Genomic DNA, 24,805 nt, shown 5'->3' with positions numbered 1-24,805 from the left:
TTGCTGTACATCAATTTACAGCAGGGAATTATCACTACATATACTAGGCATTCATAATAACCACTAGAGGTGCTATTATTTTTACCAGCATCAGTAAGTTTTAATTCCCAGGTATAAATACCACTTCTTTTAAAAAGTTAGTGTAAATTTAAAATTAAATAACCCCACGTAGACCTTTTGGTAGGATGATGCTTCACTTTTCTGGTAAAGCAGGGATAAAGGATTGCAGCAGAGGTGAGACAGAAATTATGCTAATAACCTACCTGAAATGAATGTTTGAGATTTCCTGAGTGAGGACTAAACAAAGGGGCACAGCAGGGGAGCCATCCAGAATCTACAGGGCAGCACTAAGAACCCACTTAGGGCACTTTGGTGGAGTTCTTAAACAAATTGCGCCACTTACCGAGTCCAGGGAAAGTTCCTTTCACATGTAATAGACTGTAATGGTTCCTCCTTTGTTATCCGGAGCATTCCAGACAATGCAACTCCAGTTAGACACTGGGTCTGATTGGACACCTGGAGAGGTAATAGCATTCAATGACACATCTTCTGAGTGACAGACCAAACACAAAAGGACTTTTGAAACGCGTCAAAGGATGAGGTTAAGATACTACACACAGAATCACACGCGGCAGAAATGCTGACAGAGAAGCACAGCAGAAAAGCAACTTGCTCACACAACTTAAACCCCAGGACTATGTAGTTATCCTGAGATTTCAAAGTGATGCTCTCTCCTCAGAGCCGATTCTTCTTCCAGCAGGTGTCTGCTAGCCAGATGAGGAGCAGCTCTGCACCACTGAGGCCCCACATTGGCTGTTCACTCAGTCTGTACTCAAGAGTTTATTCAGTGAGTTCATACTTAGAGAAAATTCTGGATGGATTTTCTTTTCCTCCTTCAAACCCTGAACAGATTCTTTAACAGTTTGCATACTAGTTACTGCAGTGTCCTCTAAAAATCCTTCTGGAGAAAATATATAAATAAAAATTCCTTGTACGTTTGGTAACTTTGCTCCCATAGAGGACACAGAGAGACCTATGCTGAGGTAATACTCCAGTTATGCATTCCTAGGTAATGAGCTTTATCTCTCAGGATCAATTTTCCATTAATAGCATTCAGTGCACCATCCAACTTTCAAATTAATTTGAACTGTGAACCCGGGGTGTTCTGATGCTGCTTTTTAAACTACTGGAATGTAATGTCAACATAACACAGAAAATTTATGGCAGCCAGACTTTACCGGCCAAACTGATGCTTACTAGAGAATTTTAAGGCAGCTTAATGGCAAGTAGACAGCCCAAATTCAGATGACACTGGGAAAAAAAAATAAAATAAAAACAAAAGACCAAACCTGGAGAACATTTTTTAAATACAGAGGTTTCTGCTGTTTCTACCTTAGCGGTTGACTCAGTAAGATAAGCAATCTAAAACTGCTTTTATCAGGATTGTCTGAGGCAAGAAAAGAAAGCCTGCTATGCTATTGATCTGCAAGAAGTTTATTTCTTCCACTCTGCAATGTTAAAGGAATCAATCTCTTAACTAAAGAAAAAATAATAGTATTGATAATCAAGATGATGGCTGAGCTTTTGTAGGACAATGAGCGCCTTGTGCTGGGGGTGTAACAGCGTAAATGCCAGGTCTGATTGTGTCTTTGACACGCCAACTGGTAGGTTATGATTACTGGAATCGATTCTTGACAATGAAAGGGACATCTCCAAAATTTTCAGTGGGACAAGCCAATTATTAGGACACTGACCGCATTAATCTCTCAGTGCAGTGCATGGCATAGGTACATTTTATTACACATAGTCCAAAAGTCTGAGGGCACATTCAAGCGAGTGTAAATGAACTAACTGTAGCCAATGTCACCTTAAAGTACGTTTCTAGCCCTATATCTGTGGCTGTATACATGAGCTTACATTCTTACCTGCTTTATTTAATGTTTGTTTGGGGCTTGGGTTTGTTTGGATTTTTTTGAGGAAGGTTTTCTAGTTGGTATTGTTTTGGTTTAAAAAGCAAAAAAAATCTGCTATATCAAAAAAAAAAAAAATGGAAAAAGTTGCTTAAACTTCTATAATTAATAGTTTTGCCAGAATCCAATACCTTGTTACAGGAAGCAAAGATTAAACTGTTTGCACTTATCTAGAAGTGTACAGCCAAAAGATAAGAAACGTCAATTGTTTTCTTGCAATTTTAATAAGCAAGCAAATATCACCAAACGTCGATAAAGCTTTGGAATTATTGAGGTTTTGGCTGTGAAATGCAAGTTATAACTATTTTAGGAGTCATAGTTAAAGATGTACACCAATTAATTTAAACCTTGAAGGTAGTGCAAATATACCATGCTTCAAGAAAAACGTTATCCATTAAATAGTCTGCTTTATCATGGAAAGGATATCCAAGTGTATCAGTGAAGTGAGAAAGTACTGGCACACAGAGTAAGTACTGCAGATCTTTGGGTACTGGAGAGGATGGAAAGGATAAAAATAGGGGCGTTGCTATAAAAGAAGTGCACAGACATTCAGAGTAACAACTGAAAAAGCCTGTTTTCTATGCAATTCCTCAATGAACCAAAGTACAGCGAGTGAGGTTACACACATCAGTCCATCCCTGACCTTTTCACTCTGCTCTGACTCTCAGGTAGGCACCTCCCTGGAGCTGCATCTGCATAAGAATTACTACCTTTTTTGTGGGTGTTTCTAGCAGGTGTTTTGGGGTTGGGTTTTTTTTCCTTCCCCTTTTTCTGTCCGTGGTCTTTTAGAAGATGATGCTGCATTATAATTTAGGGGGTGATCTGTCTTTTCACCCACAGCAAAGAAGAAGAAACACAGCTGAGCCTAACAGAACACACTATGACTTCCAGAGCTGGTACCAGCCACAACAGCAATGGAATCAGCTGTGGGAGAATTCAGCTCACAGCTTTAGGAAAGCTCATGGAGGAAGGAGTCTGACTCCCTTTTTTCAAGTCTTGCCTTTGCCTCTTATTCTCAGGAAAAGCAGCTAAATAATATAGATGCTATCTGCATTTTGACATTGCCTAGTGCAATGGGGCTGGGGCCTTTGAGAGGCTTGCAGTGTAAATAACACAGAGTAAATAACGACACATGCTTTTTAACTGCAGAAACTCATCAACCATGCTAAAACATACATCACACATGCTGCTACTGTCTCTCACTATTCATTAAAAGAGAATGAATCCTGAGGGAGGCATCACTGAATACAGATATGTCCCCAACACACCAAATCATATCCTGAGCCTCCAGTAAAGCTAATAAAATCATATTAAATACATTCCAAAAGTTCCCTTGGCTAAGTCCAAGCCACTTGGGCAATTTATAATTTAAAGGAGAATATAAGATTAGAGAGTGATGAAAATAGTGTGATCTAGAATTTGAAACAACAGTTTAACTGTTTTGTCGTGTTCAGAGAATGTACTGGTTTGTAGTACATAGTACTGAAATTTGCTTGTAGAGAACTCTGAAGTTCTCTGTATTGTCACTTTCATAAACTGTATGTAATGTTGGACTCCCAAATAAATGACAAAAATATACTTCTTGTATAATCAGTGTAGTCAAACCCAGACTGTTTTAAAGATAACAGTTTGTGACAGTGATTACACACATATATGTACATGTTATATCCACTCTAACAGTCAATAGCATCCTACTCTCTGGGCTGATGTGGCTTTTAAGTGGCAGTACCTGAGATGCACCCTCTGCCCTCGTCTGAGCTTTGACCTTTAAATGGTGTAATATTATAGTTTTATTATTTTAATCAAAAAGCTCACCATGCGACCAATTACGAGGCTCTTACCATAAACAGTGATACTTTATGAACAAGTGCACCAAAATTCAGCTTGAACTCTGCTGAAATATCTTAGCAAGGTTTTTGAATGATTAAGGTGATATCAACTGCTATTTCCATTCAACAGCAGAGGCTCTGATGCTGTCCTGAAGCAGTGCTGGGTACAGCCCCTTTCCAAGCAGAGCTGTTTCAGCACCCAGGCTCTGCCCATAGCCCCACAAAACAGTGCAACACCAGGCACACCAGAAAAACCTGCACTGATAGTAACTTGACCTTTTTTTTTTTAATATTTACAGAAGGGACTGCCTGCATTGCCCTTCCAGAGAAATATAATCTCTGGACACTTTCTCCTCAGCAAACAGTCTGTGTGAAGTGCTGGTGAGATAAACAAGCTTAGTGTGCTGTCAAGTGACAACTTCATACTTATGTTTTTTCCTATGTTCTGTTGAAAATACAAAATTTCATTTGACTTGTCTCTGGCTCAAAAGCAACCTGATGATACTGGGTACTGATTAGAACTAAAATCCTCTAAATGAAGTTGACTAGTAAATCCCAAAGATTATTGTTTTACAAGGAATACCTCCCTTTGACAGAGAAGGTCTATTTGAGGTATTCAGAGCTTTTCAAAACTTCTCTTATTTTTATAGACTAAACTACCATGGAAGATTAATCTAAAAACTATGCAAAAACCCAGGTAGCCTTTTCATCCAGAAATAAATAATTCTAGCATGCTGTATTTTGAGATATATCAGGGAGACATTCAGATATAAAACTTAGGACAAGATGAAAGGGGAAAAAACCCAAACTAGCACATATGGTAGCATCAAAATCTGTAAACACTCTCTTCCAGTTCATGTTAAGTCTTAAAAACTGTAGGAACCCTTAAAACAAAACTGTTATTATTAATATGTCTGAATATGCTAAGACACAAATTTCACTGAAGCCACCTTAATTTAAAGTGAATTTCTTCCCAGACTAAGCAATACACTGTCTGTAACTTTTTCTGGAGCACCTACAGAACTTCTCAACCAGAAGAAAAGAACTCTCCTGGGTATTCAAATAACCAGGTAGAATGGGTGCTGCCTGCATTTTGCTATCTGAGGATTTCAAGAGCAAATCTTCATTGCCATTTTGAGAGACAGTTTTTTCCTAGTTTTAGAATAAGCTGCTTTTCACACACACATTAAGACAAAACAGTGGAGGGAGGCATTCCTTGATGCTTTTCATTTGTTTGAGGATGAGATATAAAAGTAACTGTGCTGTAGGTGGTTGCTGCACTGTCAGCTAAACGAGGAAAAGCGCCAGGGAATTCTGCAGTTCTGAGTACTGTGGGGGCTCTGCAGAAGGACCTGCTGAAAATGAACAATGTTGTCACATACCCCTAATAACAACAAAAACACAAACAAACAAACAAACCCTAAAAAACAGCAGCCTTGCTGTTCTTGGACTCTTTCTGTAACAAGTTCCACATGAGAACACAGTGACACCAGCCCACTCAGCACTGCTGCACAGCAAGTCAGAACATCACTTCTTGGCCCAGCAATGCTGAGTGAGCACTCTGACATCCCAAACCTCCCTCAAATGATTTGGCTCAGGAAAAACCACAGAGACTCACTCATTTTTGACTATTTATTGGAGCAAATTCTTGGCTTCTCTGTTATGTAGGGTCTAGTTCTACCCTCATGTGCTCCTGCTGCAGCCCTGCCAGACACAGAAAGGGTTCCTCCTGCAGCTGCAGTGACACAATCATTCCTAGCAGTTCAGTTCCATAGTGCACCTAATTTCAGTGGAAGTTACAGATCATAAATGCCCAAGAGCAGTACAAGGAATATTCGCTGGCCTCGATTCTCCTTCTGCCTTCATTCTTTCTATTCCAGACATTTAGCTCAAGTCAACCTCTTAAAAAACCAAGGGATTCCTAAGAGAAAATTAAACTAAACTAAGAATGACCATAACAAATAGCTGATTAGTTTAAATGAACTGGAGAACAATTACTGAGACAATGAAGTGATAAAGTAAAATGAGTGAAATAATGTGAAATAATGAAAACAAGCTTCTTGGCTAATTCTATCACAGTTCTTATGAGATTCAATTCAATATGTAAGGTTTTGACAATGGCAGCAAGTTGCAAGAGAAATCTAATGTGAAATTCAGTGATGTGAGTTTATTTTCTTAAACAGCATTTAAAATCTAAAATCCCTTTCTTGATATTTCTGTCTCACAATGTTTTACTGAAATGTTTTGCTAGTACATCTGAGCTTCCAGACTGGAGCTGACCTGGAAGGGACTGAGGGACTTTGTTCAATTCAGCAGTCATTGGGAGGGCAGAAATTCCCCCATCAACACACACTGCCCTCTCCCAAGCAAAGGATTCCCACACCTTGGAATTCTACACAGCCACTGAAGGCTTCAGCCCTGTCTTCCTAGATAATGGAGAGACCAAAATACCTACCTGCAGCACTTCCTTAGCAATAGATTTAAGGAAACTCATCCCTGTGAGGTGGTTGCTAACTTTTGCCTAATTATTGGTTCTTTGTGAGGTCTTCACAAAAACAGCCAATTTAATTTATGCTGTAAAATATTAATCTCTTAAAATGCAGTGACAAGAACTTATCCTTAGGAGTCTAGTTCTCTCTCCCAGACAGCTTTCAGGGTGCACTTGTTTCTGCAGGATACGTTAACCATTAAAGCTCACATCAGTACCTGCCAACTGAAAACTGGTGACAGCAGAACCCACAAGCTCGATTTTCTCCTCACCAGTCCCCTGCCTGTCCTGCACCTGCTGCTCTCTGGACAGGTGACTGCTCCTTCCACACTGCTGATAAGCATTCGTGCTTCTATTTTTAAATAAGGGAAAGTCTTGGCAGTTTAACCTGAAACAAGCTACTTCCTCACCACGTCTCAGTCCTTTGATCTGTAGTGACTGTAGAGTCTGTGAAGGCTTTGAATCACAGATTGTCTCTTGGTGTCTTTGTAGAGCACCTCCCACAACAGAGGATTGATCTCACCTGGAACCTTTCAAAATTGCTGCCACCAACATGACTGAGCTGAAGTGGTGGGAGGGACGTTAAAACTATCATTAGCTAAAGCTTGAATTTGCTCTCTACAGAAAGGATTTTACTCTTAAAAACTGGGTTTTTACACTTAAATCCAAATTATCCTAGAGCAGGGTGTCTTCCTAAAGCAGAAAATTTAAATAAATAAAAAACATCCCCCACAATGACTAACACAGCAAATACAATAATTCAATCTATATGTCACAGTTTTAAACTTGTGGTCAATGCACAAGTCAAGCATTATTTCATGATAAATCAATTATTAAGCCAATCAAGAATAACTTACGAAGAACTGTATCTCTCTTTTGCATATTCAGTCTCCCAGCTGAATCTCTCATCATCTTTGCTACTTTCAGTCTCACTTCTGAATGATGTTGTCATCATGCATTTTATTGATATTGTAAGAAACATAAGAAATCATTGTTTACCATCCCCACAATTTTCTTGTCTTCAATTTGTGATGTTTGTCTGCTCCTTAAATACTTTAAAATCCTTTACTTGAGATGCAGAAGTCACTTGATGTCAATTTTTCCTCAGTTTTCTCTCCCTTTTTTTTTTTTAAACTACCCACTTTCTTCAATACTCCCATCCTTCACATGTTCCCTGGGAGCAGAGTCTGACCCCCACCCGGCTCCCCCCTCCTGTCAGGGAGTTGAAGGGAGCGAGAAGGTCCCCCTGAGCCTCCTTCTCTCCAGGCTGAGCCTCCCCAGCTACTCCTCATATCACTTACACTCCAGACCCTTCCCAAGCCCCACTGCCCTTCCCTGGACACGTTCCAGCACCTCAATGTCTTTCTAGAAGTGAGGGGCCCAGAACTGGACACGGTATTTGAGGTGTGGCATCACCAGTGCTGAGTACAGACATCATATAAGACTTTGGAGAAATATCTATTTTAATGTCAAAGAATCATACTTTTTATGTAGCTTTGCTCATTAAGAACAAACAAACAAAAATCCCACACAGAGCTACTACTATTCTCCGCAGTTGTATTGCATCAAGAAATCTGAAATTAAAAATAAACCTAAGGAAGTTATTCCATATCACTGTTGAGCCTAGTCAGCTTTTCCTTTGTGTATCAAGATGAGCTATTTGATGTTTACAAGCCACAAAACGTCTAAAATGGTGTACAGTTTTATATGGACACTGACACTAGTACATTAGTATTGTACTTGTCTATGGCATTTAGAGCAGTTGTCTTTTTGAAATAAAGCATGCATTCAGTGAAGTATCATTAAGGGCAATTGAATTGCCCTTCATCTGTTTCTGGGGCTCTGAGGACTAAAAAGCAGCATCTGGAAGCTTTATGGGTATTATCTGGCTTTCTGTTTTATTCTGTTTCAGCAGACTTGTCTGTGTTTTCACACATTAGACTCAAAGACAAAAGGATTTCCAGCAATAACCTCCTTCTGATGAAACTCATCTTTATCTCCTGCTTCTCGTTTCTTAGCAAGAGATGAAAAAATCCTTTATGGGCATAAGATTACTTAAATCAATAGTGACTTGTCCATGCACAGCAGGGCTCAGTTGCCTGTTCATCAAAATGTCTGTTTACTGGCTGCACTGACTGTCAGCAGGAACGCTCACCTCTCCAGGTACTTAGCTCAGTGTCAGAGTAAACAGGGACACTAAATATTCCAAATATTCACGTTTTCAGGCTTATTGGTATCAGGGGCAAAGTTTCTCTGTTTATGATGGCAGTAATGCTACACTTGAAGACAGCTGGCAGTTCCTAATAACTGGACAGCTTGTTGTCCATGGCGCAGCAAGTCCCACCTTATCATCCATCCAAAAAAGTGGCTGGTACTTGCTTCCCAGGAAACTTCCCTGAGCTTGCAGGCTGGGCTCAGTCCCAGGGATGTGTCTGTTCAGCTGTCACTGGCCTCCCTGTCCAGACAGCTTGCAAAGTGATTACTACATAGCTATGAATTACACACCTTGAAAATCAGTTCTCTTTGGCAGCCCCGCAATCCCCTCTCTGTGCCTGCTGGCCCCTTTGACCTCTGCTCTCTGGACAGCATTTTATACCACACTTATTGGATATTTAACTTCTCATTTTCCTTGCACACTGCCCCAAACAGCCAGTCCAGTTCCTGCTGACTCTGACCTGCCAGCTAATCCCTGCTGGGCCAAGCTAAAGATATGCTCCTGACATACGGTTAGCTGGCACATTTTGGTGAACATCTGGAGGGAATACCCCAGGCATAATGATTTTGGCTGGATTAAGAGAAGTGCTCATTTATTATATCACTTGAAACCAGTTTGTTCAACAGGGCATTTTCAAGGCCAGGTTATTGTGCCCAGAGCAATGAAAGCACTACAAAGAGCTGTCACTACCAGGAGGAAACACAAACTGGAGTTCCACCAATGCCCAGATTTATACCCCTTCCACAAAGGGGCAGTGCCTGCCAGCTCCCCAAACATCAAAATGTTCCTTACCACAGACTTCAAGAAAAAATAGTCAGGCACATCTGCTACAGATACAAGTCACTCTTCATGAAATAAACCCATGGAATAAGCAAAAAGTTCTTTGGAATATCTTTGGAATATTTTCAGAGGGCATCCACCCTCCTGTGATCCCAGGAAAAAATACATATCATGAAGTAGGCAAGAGAAACCTTCATTCTCCCTGCATCCTGGGAGAATTTTTGCTATAAAAAAGAAGGGATATGAACTGAACTAAGACTTGTCCATGTAACCATGTAAAGAACATGGATACCAGCAGAAAGCACAACTTCTGGAGAACTGTGGGTGGAAGGGAGGGAAAAAGTGGCTAGTTTCCATTTTCTCTCCATGAAGACTGAGTTACTGTGGAAATAAAAGGACTGAACATCCTTATCTGGTGCCTCAGTCCTTTCCTTTATCAGGTGTCAGCCTGGTCTCCAGCTATTAATCAAACCAGCCTTACTTCATTAGCTTCTTCACCTTCTCCTGGATCTTTTCCCACCCTTGACAGGGGATGCTGTGTCACACAGCAGGAATTTTGGTCAGGTAGGGCTCTTGAGGGGCTCTTGACATCTGCAGCATTCCCACCAATGCATCACGCCACCAGCAAGCCTGGTAATCTCATTTTTGAGGGAGAAATAAAAAGGGGGGTGTTGAGAGAATAAAAGGGGCAGAGAGGGAAGGAAACACTCCTCCAAAGAGCAGGTTTCAGAATAAGCATAGCTTGAAGAGCACTGGCTGACTTCCCTTATGAACATTGAATACAGAGGGGTCCTACAGAACCTAACCTGTTGATTTAGATACCTACTCCAGGAGCACCAAAAATGAAAGACAAAATGGGAAGGGGAAATAAGATAAGAATTAAATATCATATATTATGTGGCTTAATAGGTTTTCCTGGTATGGGGTAGGACGACATATTTTAGCTTTGCAAGTATCATTTTTTTTTCTTATTGTTGTTTGATAGTTTAGAAATCATTTAATCCCTCTGAACAGCCAGCAAGTCCGAGTACATGTGATTCTTACTATTTTCCTCTTGAATATAAGTGAAAACAAAGTCTGTTTTTATTAATTCCTGTTAATAGAACACAATCAAAAAGTCCATTGTCATTACCAGAAGGTTCTGCTACAATACCACAACAGGCAATCTACACAAGTGAATAAAACAGCACCCTCTGTTCCCTAAATGACAAGGGCAAAGCACTATATTCAGATTATTTTCAACCAGCCAAAGAAATCAAACCTTTGTTAACATAGTCCATAAAATTAATCAGGCAAAAAACCTTTCTATTAAGTTAGCAGTCATGTCACCCTCAGTATTTTAAATAATAAACACAAGAATGACTTAAAAATTCCACAGTGTCAGCATAACACGCTTGATTCAATTCAACAGTCTTGAGTCTGCAGAAACTTTCATTGTAAAAACTTTCTGGAAACCGACAGGAATTTTGCCAAGTGTTTGTGCACGGATTCTCCCTGATCTTGTTATATAAACTTACAGTTTCCATGCTGCAAACATCATGGATAGCATAGCAAGAACACTACCATTTGAAATGCCAGATTGCTTGGACACTGAATTCAAAGAATTTTTTCACTCTGACTATTAACATCTGAAAGCCCAGCCAGGCTTGGAGAAATGCCCTAATTTATACAAGTTCTCTGTTTGGTTAATGGAAAAATACACCCTTTTGCCCCCAATCCAGTTTGGTGTGTGAAAGCATAGACATTTCATTCCAACAGAGCAACAGAGCACAACACTAAATTTTGTACACTCTTAGCATGATTACTTTGCAATTATGGCATACGTATTATGGCAATCCCAAGTAAATTATGAACTCTGTACATTACAAAGGCACTGTGAAACACTGATTGATTTGGACAGTTTGTAGTTAATTAAGTTCATTTCCAATTCCATCTCTTCACACAATTTCAAAGCATTCTGCATTGAAAGCCCATTTTCAATTAGTAAGGAGGATGAAACAAAAAAGAATTAATTATAAAAGTGGCAATCCCCATTTAAATCTTCATAGTGTAGCAATTATTTATGTTAAGTGTTGAGAAATTGGAGAGTTGTACTTGTCTAATATAGTTTTTCCTTGATATGTATCGCATATATATGAAATCTGTACAAAGTAGTGGCATAGCATTTTTTAAAGTAAGGACTAAATTACTGCTCACAAACTTGTACAAAGCTCTAAAAGGTAGAAAAATGTCTGTGGTTGGCTACAGCCAAATTAAGCATCTTGGCTTGATTCTTCTCACTGCTACTGCACTCTTTCCTTAAGGTAATTCCATTACTTGGATTAAAGCAAACATCCCCGTGGAAAAAGCAGTGAAGGAATACTGATATCAGTAGAACTTTACGCTGCCAAGGGACTACCCAAAAGCAGTTATTCAGTTTTATTCTGGTGTTTGATTCTGTTCAAAATGCCACTGCATGTCACCACAGGGGAGTATGGGCAGGAAAGCTTTCAGATACCATTTTCTAAAATCCCTTCCATGGGTACATGCTCAGATCTTTACATCTGGTCATCACTTTCAGATTTTAACAAAGTGAGACTTAAAGAACCTCACACTATCTCTCTCTTTACAGAATACGTCCAGGCACCCCTTACCAAATTGCTTTTATAAGGAGTTACAAATAATACCATTCATTGAACTTCTGGGAACATGAGTAAAAAAAAAAAAATATATATCACTGCTTGAATTACTGATGTTATTCTTCTACAAAACAGATGTTCTTTAGCTCATTAATACATTCCTTCATTTGAGCCAAATATCTCCGATGCCCATTAAAAAGACAGAGAAGAAGGAAAAGACTCAATGTATTTAGAGGCATCATTTAAAGATGACATATCTTAATTTTCTGATTGTTCACCTCTATCAAAGACTGCCAGCCACAAACGTGACACCAAAGTGAATAAGGCCAGCAGATGCACAGTGCTGTAAACCAACTTTTCTAACTTCGTTTGCTGGATTCTAAACTGTCACCTACCAGCCATTTGCCACTGGCATTGACTCCCTGCTCCAATGCCAAGATGACTTCTTTAACCACTGGCACAAGCTCCGTGGCCTGACTCAGGGCTGGCTCATTCCCTCTGTCCTTTTCTCTGCCACTTTGGTAGCAGGCTTTGTAACAGCACAGCAACAGTGCAGCAGGAGGAGAATGATGGGCACCAGAAAACAGAAAATGATTTAGGGCAGGCAGAAGGACAGCCAAAAACAAAAAATACAACCCAAAAGAGCTAAAACAGAGAGTAGGTCTTTATTAAATGGGAAACCTAAGTTAAAGGGAAAAAAGGGAAAGTGAAACAAATGCAGACAGTCTTGAAGCTTCAAAAATGAATGCAGATTTTGAAAAAAAGAACAGTACAAATCCTTCATGCTTGTGAGCTACCTGCAGTATTCTGTGATGTTCTCCACTCTCACTGAACTATTCAAGGCTTTATTTTCCAATCCTACAGGCAAAAATATATTTAAACTAATCCTATCTTTTTTGTTGGTTTGTTTTGTCCAGGTACACTTGACTCTCCTGCATTGGCTCTTCATCTGAGGAGCAAGTGCTTATCACAGTGACCAGCACTGATCACAGTCACAGCTGTGACAGACAAACAAGCAGGAAAGGTGCTGGCACTGAAAACTCTGCACCACTCAGGAGCTATGAAGGAGCAGGGCCCTGTCAGGGTATTGTGTACTGCTCAGGTCACAGAGAATTCAAGGCAGGTGAGTTCAGATGCAGACTTTATACCATGATCTTGAGAAAGCCACAGCAGCTTCTCCCAAACACACACCAGTAATGGAACCGCTGCAAAGGTGCTGGTCCTGCAGTGGCCCCACCTCGGGCAGAGGGAATCCCCCATCAGCTGGGATCTGCCTGACTGAGCTCTACAAAACTGAAGAAGCACAAAGCATCTGTGTAAGTCCAGAGAACTGGAACCATTGCTGCCACTTAAATCAACAGCTGAGCTCCCCTCAATGTCAGCAGAAATCAGCCGAGGCCTCCTGTTTCTTAACAACCTCTTCAAAATAACAGCAGCAACGAGCGCAGGATTGGGTTGACAATCATTTACATGCAAGTGTGACCTTTTTACTCAGTGGTGACATTTGTATCCTATTAGCAAAATACTGCATTGTATTTAAGCAATAACTGCATTTTCTATGGAGACAAACGACATGTAAATCAACAAATGACGAGGCTGCAGGCCAAGCACGTTATCGATTTTCAGTCATGTTCATCTCCGAGTTTAATGCTGAGAAAATACAGTATATGCTATGATTTTTTACAAGTTACATCTTCTGGGCCAGATAGAAGTTTTCTGAGAATTAAGAAATAAGAAAGGTGCTCTCCAGCTGAGAGAGAAGAGATTAAAGAGGAGTGAGAATTCAACAGCTGTAATCGAAGTTAACACCCAGTATCTTAAAAGCAAATGCTGAACAGATCAATAATGGCTTGTATGACACCCTTGTCATCTCTTCAGCTGCTATGGTTGATCACACTATGCATGCATATCATCTGTATCAAACCAGTGGTTAAATGTAACATCACTGAAACAAACAGGAGGTTTACAGAATTCTTGGTGAGAACCACTCTTATTGCTTTTGCTCTTCATGAGAAAACCAAATTATTCAAAACCCACCACAGCTGGACCCCAGCAAGGGGTGGATATGAAGAAGGGCCTTCATGAAGCATGAACAGTGTGTTTCTAGATATGCTACCTTTTCCAGATGACAACATAAATTAGAAATATTAATACAAAACTAAGAAGAGAAGGGAATAATCTCCTTGTTTTCCTTTTATAAATAAATAATAAAATTCAAGGGTCAGATTTTCCTGCGAATAGGCCATGAGAAGGCCAACTTTCAGAGGAAAGCAGCTTTAATTTAAGAACCAGGCAGTCAGTTATAAAGGATACGGTATTCCAATACTTAAATCAGGACTATGGTTTTATACAGATTTGTTTTTAAAAACACAAGATTAAGCAGTTCATGGTAGTTTTTAAAAACACAAACTCAAGCAGTTCACGATTCCTCTCTTCTGTAACTGCAGAGAGAAAAACAAGAAAAGTCTTGAATGGTTTTCCTAATGGATCAAAAAAGTCATCGCTACCTGATCCCCCTGAAATGTGCACAAGTGGTCTGAATCTCCTGAAACCAGAGCAGTGAGCGAAGAAAAACCTCAACACACAGGCAGCCCCAGCCATCCTGGAAAAATAAAGGAACCTTCTCTGCCAAAGGTACCAAGTCACCACCGGGAATATGAGATAAGATGTTGTCAGTCACAAGAAATAGGAAATTAATTACATCTAACTGGAATGTTATTGCAGTAGAAGCACCGACTTTTCTAAATCTCTTCCTAAATCATTAGTAAGGTAATTGACTCCTAAGTAAGGAGACTTAGCCTGATTTGGGATATTGTTTCCCATACATTTCTCTGTGACAGCCATAATTTAAGAACCTGGTGTTTATAACTTCTTTACTGTAGTAAATTATGTGAAGGAAAAACTCTGGGCAGTTGTAGCCAGAACACCAACAAGCAGGGTGAGGAACAAGTGAGTAATAATCCTGCAATATTATTTTATGCTGACCAAACCTTTCTATACAATATAAAAGGAGCAGACACAGACATTCATTTCACCCACAAAGGCCAATTTTCCTTCCACTTGGCATTATTTTGAATATGGATTATACAATCTAAATGCAGTTGTTCAGTATGTAAGACTCTATAGTTATCCTACAATCGAACCAACAGGTTAAGACACTTTTCATCTGACTGCACTAAATTATTGATCTACTGGTCCCTTTTTCAGATTTTAAATCACCTAAGCAGAAGGAAAAATAAATGCATTAAGACTTTCCAGTCTCAGTGAGAAAATATATGTAGGTAGTTTGAGTCCCAATAGTAAAAATAATCACATAGAATATCTTGCAGTAATCTATCTGATTTTGAATTAACCGCTCAAAAAGCAGTTTATTTTTAAAATATATTTTTAGTTTGCTCGAGAGTTGAGTATATAAGTCCCATCTATCAATTCCTGCAGTTTGGGTATTACAGTATGAATAATATATGCCTTTGTCATGTGAATAAGATAACAGCCTTCACTCCTCAGTGCTCTACATTTCTTGCTCCAAATGTGACATAAAAGACAATTTTCCTCAAGTAACTGAAAAGGAATTTGGAATAAATGAATTATGAATACTTCAAGGGAGATAGACACTAATTTTTTTAGAAAAAAAAAGAATACTAAGCAAAATATCAAGAATTATTTATTAAATTTAGTCAGGCACTCATAAGGGCCTAAAGATTTAGCTGGAGTGGCATCTATTCTCAAAAAACATGCCTGACTACCTGCACTTAACATCTTTTTAAGTTACCACTTTAAAAGTTTCTTAAGTCCTTTTGAGCCTTTTTCAACAGCCAGCAAGCAGCATGCCCCTTGACCACCTGCAGAGGTGAATTCAGATGGATTCAGTTCTGGTAACTTTGTCTTATTTTTAAAATTTTTTGCTCTATTTTATTTATTATGGAGGCTCTGGCAACCTTTTCCAAAGCATCAGAAAACTGCATCTGTTTAAAACAGGTTCCAAGGCTGGGCAGAACACAGATCCCATCCCATGCAGCAGCTCCTGACCTCTTGTTTTGGCAGAGCCACGATTTGTGTTTCTGAAACAATTCAAACGATATATTTAAATATCTGGTTCTTTGTCCATAAAGCAGCATTATGGATCTGCCTGGACCCTAATTAGAGTAGATATAGCCTTGGCAGCCTAAATAATCATGAAAAATTATGAACTGACAAGAACCACTATTAAGTGATCATTTGGCCCACAACATATGACTGAAACCTTCTCTGTATATATCTTTTGGCCTGTGGCCTCCCTCCCCGTTTTGTCTTTATGCTCTTAAAAAAGTAAAACTAAGTCTTAGCTTTCCCATTTTTCACTACCCCAGACAAAAAGGAACTGGAGCTTTATTGCGACAAAGAGTCAGGAAGAAGCCCAGTACATATTTGTTTGGAACCAAGAACTGTTTATTTTTCTGATTTGTTTTTTTCCAGGTTTTTAACACTTGGGCACACACAGTTATTTGGACTGTCACAACAAGACATTTCTGTGTTTGATGTATGGTGAAAGAGTCATAGAAAAAGACAGGAGTGGAAGAGCCAAACTATTACAGGCAAAATTACAAGCAGCCATGGTGGGAGGGAGAGGGAAAAGAAGAAAACAAGATTCCACAGAGCAACAAACTCAAGAAAGCCCTGAAAACATTAGAATTGCAAAAATTTTCAAAAGAAAGTACCTGGATTTATGTTTTAAAATGTGTATATATATCTTAATTTTTCAAGACTAAAAAGAGTAAAATTAGGATTTTCAGAAATAAAAGTTCCTCTGGTAACCCAAAATGATTTTCAAAATTATTTTTCTTTTCCTGTGCCTGAGAAAAACACAATTTAGGATAACTCAGCAAAATTTTCTTGCTGCCTTCTCCTCTGGTAAAATCAGCAATCTAATAAGATCATTTATTCCCACAGATGTAATCAGTGACTCTACAGACCTGCAACAGCACTTTTCAAAAACCTTGGGAGAAGCCTTGGGCTGGTGGTCACAATGAGAAAGCAGCCCAACAGTTTAACAGCAATGCACTTGGGTTTTTATTCTGCTATGGGATAGAAAATATCCTTATGTCAGATATTTTAATGGCTTGACCTTTAAAAATCACAAGGAACCCAAAGAAATGCCGCAGATGGATAATGGTTAACGATGTTCACCAAGGCCCAGGGACATCATACCCAAGGAAACAAAGCCATATCCCTGCCTCTCCCTTGTTAGAAACGGAAAGTCACAAGCACTAAAGTAGATGATAACATTTGTTTTAAAGGAAATGTTAATTGAAATTGGCATACTGCTGCTCACAGCTAGGAACGGGACCCCAAGAGATCAGCAGAAAGAAAAGGAAAAAAAAAAAGGTGAGTTTTGCCAGATGAGCACTGACTCCCAGCCAGTGATGGGGAGGGCTTCATGTCTGACAATCCATTTTTAACTAGAGCAAGATTAACTTTGACCTGAATGAAAAGCCATTTCTAAAGTGCAAAAAACCTATTATCTGCTCTTTTAAGCATGTGAGTGGGAGGTGAAGAAAACAGTCACACAAGATCTACACTTTCCTAATTATTTTTTTAAACAGATACGGGAACCTGAAAATCTCAAAATAAGAAATAAAAATATTCATTTTAATGCATGCCATGTAATGCTTATCACTTAATCACTGCGAAGTGCTGTCAGGCTTAATTACAGTCTTCAGTGGCCCAGCAAGATGAATAAGTCATGAATCTTAACACCCAAACCATGAAAGTTAGCTCTCTCCTACCCTCCCAGTGCATTCTGGATCCCTTAGAAAAACCAACATATTTTAACATGGATTTCTAAGCAGAACAACAAACTAAAGCAAATAAAGTCTTTGTTAAAAGCTGGTTTTATGGCATGGACCAAAGTTTACTTATGGGCAAGAAATAACCTAGATCAGCCTCACTCTGCATTTGTTACCGTTTAGTAAAGCAGGAGCTATCCAGGGCTGCAGCTGCTGAACAGCCCTTGGGAAAAAAAACTCTGGCTATCAGTTACTGCAGTGACTGAGAAGAGAGACAGAACAACCTCCAAAGGCTCATTGCAGCAGCCTGTCAAGTCCAGGACTTGCTTGCCTACCATCAGGAACTGTGGTACTTTTCCTTGGCATAAAACTCCAGGGGTAAGACCTCTTCAAAGTTTTTTTCTCCTGCTTTGCTCTACCTCCCAGGCATCCTGCTGGCAAGAATAACCATTAAGCCTTAACTGCTCATTTCCCCAGGTGCTTGTTTATTCATGAGATGTACCAACACCTGAACGTTTTGAGGAATGGCACTTAAGAACCTGATCAATGAAACATCTTTCACTGACTTTGGAAGTAAGTCCAATTTCAGACAAAGGTATGAAACACCATTCAAGGTATCCAGCAACTGTTCTCTGATATTCTGAGGGACATGGTTATAATTTTTCCTTGTTACTACTTGGAGAATAAAATATAATTGAGAATAGAATACAACTTGGTGGCCCTTTGGGAATGATCTGCTGGGCATCCATTACAGGAGACAGGTCTCTGTGCCCAGTTTTCCAAATAGATTTATTCACATCTCCAGTCACGAGAAAAATCAATACAACTACAAATTGAAGATTATGTCAAAGTCACAGCCCCACAGCAGCCACTCTTTGTAGGGTTAGACCCTTGGCAGCTGGACAATTCACTTCCTTTGTGCTGCAGGGTCACCCCTTCCCCAAGCACTGCAGTGTTTTACTGCTTTCAGATGCCAATGCAGCAGGAATGAGCCTGATCCAAAACTCACATTGTTCAGCAGGATGCCTTGACTGTTTTTCCAAACTGTCTACCAGTGAAAATTCCCTAACTTTTGTTTTCTCCTTTGCCCTTCTGCCCCATCTGAACAGAAATGCAAAACACTGCTCTCTGTCCCTTCCTACCCTCTCTGCTCTCACTGGGTCTATTCCTTTCCCTAGATTACATCTTGTTCTAATGCTTGTGTGTGTGTTTGAAAACCCACTTCTCTCATTGCAGTAAAAAAAGCCTCCTTACAACAACTGGCATCTCCTAGGCCTTTCCAATGAGCTCCACCAATCACCAATGAGAAGGAATATAAATATCCCCACCACCCTGAAAAAAACATATGTAAGAATACTTAGGACCTAAGACAGTTAAAGTCTTGCATGTACAGAAAAATAAGAAGTTAATTTATTGATAATATCAAAAATAGTTAAATTAATTCCTCTGAATATCAATATATGATTTTTCCTTATTCATTACATTCAAGTTGATTATTAGTTGCAATACCCATTGTTTGGAGAAGAGATAAGACATAATTTGCTGCAGCTCTTTTCTGACCTGAATTGCTGTCGCATTTTGGATGTGAATACTCAGTATTGTCTCTTTTCACAGTTTTTGATTCAGCAGCCAAATGATGCTTTTAAGGAAAAGGAAAGCCTAAGACCCATACAGAAAAAAAAATGGATGCATTAGAGCTATGAAAATAATTTATTCACACCCCAGTGTGCAAGAGCCACTCTCAGCCAGACGTGTGCGACAAAACTCTTTAGGAAATCAGCCTCTATAATAGAACATATTTGGAAAGGTAAAGCTGATAACCTATCTGAAGTACATTCAATGGGCTTCTTCCTTTAAGCTTTTATAATTGCAGCATTAAATTCTCTGCTTTTTAATGCATTAGACACACTGAGGACAGAGGACATTCACTTAGTAAGCTTCATATAGGAAGAAAAAAGTGAGGTCTTCACAAAAGAACTCAAGAGTGGAATTATATTCTACATACCTGCACTGAGCTGCTTTCTGAGAAATAGGAAGAAGAGGGAGAAACATTTGTAATGGAAAGGAGGATCACCTTTTTGTTGACTGATACTTTTAAATACTACTTTTGACTACATTTTATTTTGATGAATATTAAATATTGGTATGTAGAGAAATTGAACTAGTTGATAGAAAAAACTCAGCCCATCATTTTCAAAGCTGCATTCCTGTATACAGGAATCTAAGCTTTGATACAGGCCCATACATGGAAATTCATCCCAGAGCAAGAATTAAGAGGCTCCTGATATAGAATAATTAGAACTTTGGGGGAGGGGACAGGTTGAGAATTCAAAAATGTGAGTTTACATAGTTTACAAACAGATGCAAAGTGTTAAGGGTTTTCTATTAATCAGTCTTCTAAGATGGTGGAAACTCTGTATTTCGCACCTGCCTGCAACGCTTCTTATCAATGCCACCAAACTTTCATTTTCCTTTTTTATACAGCTCTGAGGGGAAACAGCAGATTCCCTGGAGTACAGAAACAATTCATCCACAGAATACAGTGTATGATTCTGAGCACCTTGTTGAAAGACTGAAAATATCACAGCTCTGATCACCTTCCAGCATCAGGAGGAGGAGGGGGGGGGAAAGGAGTACCACTGCAGAGGTCAGAGCAAATGCCACACGTGTGCATTTCAAAAACTCTGTTCCAAAGCTGTGAAATAAGGGGTTAACAGAGTAATATTTCCATTCTGTTTCTGGCACTTTCATTATGTCATCAATTATTATAGTGCCATCTTCTAATAGGAATTTCATCATGTATTCAAATTGGTGAGCAGAGTCATTCAGCAGCCACAACAAATTGAGCTCAGCAGGCTTTATATCAAGAACTACAATGATGTCAAGTGGTCAGTCCCTCATTTTTAATTTCTGGTTATATGAGATGCAAATGCATGATCTCTCATTCTAACAGCCAGCCATGGCAAATAGTTACAATTACATTCTAACATACCCTTAAATATGGGCAAACAATATTATCAAGCTGGGGATGGGGTAGTTCAGCTCACAAAGAAAAGATTTATTGTATTATGGAAATTTTTAATTTATTTTGCTCATCATTGACCACAGTCACATCTTCCTAATCAGAAAAGTAAATACCAGAGTTTGTACCTTGAGCCAATGTAAAGAAGTTTAATAATTGCATGAATTACTTTTTTTTCTCCTTTCTATCTACATCTGCAAGTTTGAAAAGATAATTAATTAATCATTCAGTACTTCAGTCAACAGTCTCTGTTCCAAGGACCTTCTTCAGCGATGGTAAAAACTTTCTTTTTTTTTTAGCTCCTTTAACTATCAACTGTTTTAATTTGGCACTACCAAACAACTTTTTCTGACATATCAGATCTTTGAAGTCCAGTCGACTGTTTACACAGCAAAAGTGAAGCTGACACTCCATCCTCTACTTAAATGGGAAAAACCCAATCACAATAAATGAAGCCCCTGCTTCAAATTTAGATAGAAAAAAATGTTGAAATTTGCTCTAAAGGAGTTCAAAACATGCAAGCTTAACATTTGCTTTCTGAGCTAGCCAGGTCAGTAAAATCTTTAATTGTGATACATGTGCTAAGACAATGATGCCCAAAATAAGAGACTGACCTGTGAAAAAAACAAATTCATTTAAATTAATAATCATGAATACTATCAGGAATTTTATTCCTTCTGTGTTACACATCCATATTCTGAGCCTGAAATGCATCCTGCCCCTCCAGCAAACCATTCCTTAAGCCCTGATGAGCTGTAAACACTTGTTTCTGTTGCCAGCGTGCCAAACTACTGACCCATAGCACCTTCTGGTTGTTCTGATTTGGACAGAATAGCTTGAGGAAGATGCTCACTTCAAATGCCAGATCCATTCTGCTGTTTGCACATGGGAAGCTCTTCCGTGACATGAATTGGGATGATTTGATGTTTGTAAAATCTAGTGGAATGCAACGGGAAAAGGTCACCTGGTTTCGTAGTGGGACACTGCAGAAGGCAAGAGTGGTTAATCCTCACCCAGACCCGTCTGTCACAGATCTGCAGCCTTATTTACACTTACTGTCACAGCACAGTTTACTTAAATTAGAAGGTTACACGTCTTTGGATAAAATAAAGGATGTCACTTTGTGAGTTTTTAATTTCCTCTGTAGTGGTTGAATTCTGAACTAATTTGAAAGCATCCTCTCAGAATGTAATACCAAACAAATTAAAACAGAACCTGCTTGTCTCTGCCTAAGTTACCTCTTCCATTCATTGACCAGTCCTCAAAATCCAGGCTCTCCTGTCATAGTGTTCTAGTGAATTCCAAAATGTTTACTGAACAACATCTAATTATTCTCTGTCCTGCACAATACAGTTTCTTACAGCAGAGATCTGTTTAGCATTGGTCTTCTCCCCATATTACACTAAAGACAAACATTACTATTTGGGGTCAGTTACCCCAGATTTGTTCACCACAGTGTATCTTCAACAAATACCTCAATGAAGAAACAGGCATTTCTCTCTCCTCTGGACCCCCATACCCTGGCTCAGGTCCACCCATCTCACCTTGCTGTTGCCAGGGCCCTGCAGAAGTGCTGTGTAACTGCTAATTCCTGCAACATCCACACAAAACTGAATCCTGACTTTATTCTGGATAAATTACAGGCGATGGAAAGAACTTCAATAGGTTGCCCAGGGGAAGCAGAATATTTATTTTAACAATGCTCCAATTTCCAAACAGTCCTAACTGAGCTGGTTGTCAGCACAGTGAGATTACAGTGCTTTTCATTGCTATTCTAGCAGATGGTGAGGACTTGTAAAAGCTGAATGCACTGCCACTCTGCTGTTCTAACAAATTAAAACTGAAGCCTTGAAAAGTTAATTCCATCAACAGCAATAACAGAAATGTGAAGTTTAGACCCTTGATATGCAGGCACATATATAATTTTATAGGCACTTATGCCATCTTCTGAGAAACTCAGAAGTGAACTTTTCCGTGAAGATTTTGGGTTTTATCTTTATACATATTCTAGATAACCAGTCATAGTTCATTTATTATTTCAATATACAATCATTACAACTGCAAATGGGTTCAGGTTCTGGCATGGCACTTGAAAGCTCCAGAAAAGGCTTCCAACAAAAACATTAAATGGATTGTGAACAGCTAATTAAGTGTGATAGCCAGCCTTGTGCATGAGAGAGATGTCTTTGGATGTGTTACATTATTACAGCACTGTCTGGAATAATTTTCTTAGGAATAAGAGAAGATTTCACTCCCTGTCCCAAATCCACAAAACATCCAAGGACAACAATGCTAAGTGACATACTTCAGGCTTCATCTCTTACTGTCTTAAAACACAACCAGGTTATCTACAGCCATTCCTGAAATATTCCTGAAATAACTGCTCTATGGCTGGAACCATTGCAATGTGCTCACTGACTGACTCTAACTCAGGATGATTTCTGACCAATTCATAGACTACAGCTATTTTTCTTACAATTACTGTGTCTCTTACAATGTCTACACATCATACAGTATCACATGATATGTTTTGTTTTCAGCATGGACACTTCTGCTGAAACAAATTATGATTATTCCCATTTTACAGATGAAGCAGAAAGATCAATCTGGTTGGGGTTTGGAGGGGGTTTTTTATTCTTGTTTTGTTTTTTTAAAGGCATTTGGATGCCTGTCTGCTCCACAAAACAATGGTAAGTGCTTCATTAAATGCTCTGAATCAAGGTAGATGTTCTTTAATGAAGATGCTTTTGGACATAGACTTTATGCCTCAGAGCACTAAGCAGATCCATATTTGAAATATGGGCTATGGGAGTACCAGAAGTCACCCAAGGAGTTCCCAGCAGCACAGGGAAGTGAACCACAGCTTTAGCAGCCTGCACTCAGTCTGCTGAGACAGACTCTTCCCTTGTGTAATCCGCACACACTAAATTCTGTGTCCCTCCTTTCCCTTTATCTGCTCTCCTCTCTTACCCTCTCCTGCTCCAAAACTGCCCAGTTCACCTTCACATATGCCCTTGTTAAACCTTTTAACAAAATACATATGAACAAATCCTCATTTTAGTCCTTTTCATAGCTTTTCCTCAACATTTGTCTTTCTGTAGCCCAAAAGTGCCATGGAACTTGCTCAGCATTCCCTTGTGTTTGTACAACACCTAAAAAACATCTCACTGATCCACTCTGGGGTTCCTTTGGTTACTATGGAGATAGAAGTAACAGCAAAAGGATTTAGGATGAACAAGTCTAATCAGAAAAATACACAGCTATAAAAATTACATCATACTGCCTAGAGCCTTTGAACTCAATGCAATAAACTGATTGGGGTTATGTTTCTTCATTGGCTTATTTAATGAGGAAGGAAATCAAAATTTTTCTCCCTGATGCACATGACAACGCCCTATTGAACATCCAAGCTGAAATGTTACTGAGGTAGAAAACAAGGATAGGAAAGAAGCTTCAATATTGCTTATATAGTGAGGGAGGTTTATCAAGATTTAGAAAGAAGTGGCTTGGAAATCTGCTGAGGTGTGCTATGAAACCACATAAATATCCAATTAGCACATTAAAAACTGTTAATTTAGATTGATGCTACTATTTGGGCCTGATTTAAAAACCTGCATGGATTTGCCAGTCTTTGTGGCTTGTAAATATCTATCCCTGTTAGATACATTAACCCACTGGCACAAGAATTTCTTAAGCTGCTGTTCCTGGTATGTTCTGTATTTCCTCCCTCTATTGCAGTTCTGAAGCTTCTCTCTTACATTGCCTGGCAGAATCAATCCCAGACATTTATTATTGCAAAGCAATACTGCACAGAATTTTACTGATTCATGGAATATTCTGAGTTGCAAGGCCCTACTAAGATCATCAAAGTCCATCTCCTGGCCCTGCACGGGACAGTCTCAAGATTCCCACCATGTGCCTCAGATGCACTAATTTAGGGAGAGGAATTGATAATAAGCATTACATTCAAATGAAACTTTAGGAGTCTTTAATCACAGGAAAGGCAAATTTATGCCTAATAATTTCCTTTTAAACATGAAGAAAAGATTTTAAATGGAAACCATATGTCCATTTAATTTGGAAAAGTCAAAATATCTCCTCTAAATCTTCTCACTTCT

This window comes from Pipra filicauda, unplaced genomic scaffold (genome assembly GCF_003945595.2).
Source record: "Pipra filicauda isolate LSUMZ 115617 unplaced genomic scaffold, ASM394559v2 scaffold3_size10097308_pilon, whole genome shotgun sequence".
Classification (NCBI taxonomy): domain Eukaryota; kingdom Metazoa; phylum Chordata; class Aves; order Passeriformes; family Pipridae; genus Pipra; species Pipra filicauda.
Note: the sequence above shows the minus strand (reverse complement) of the source record.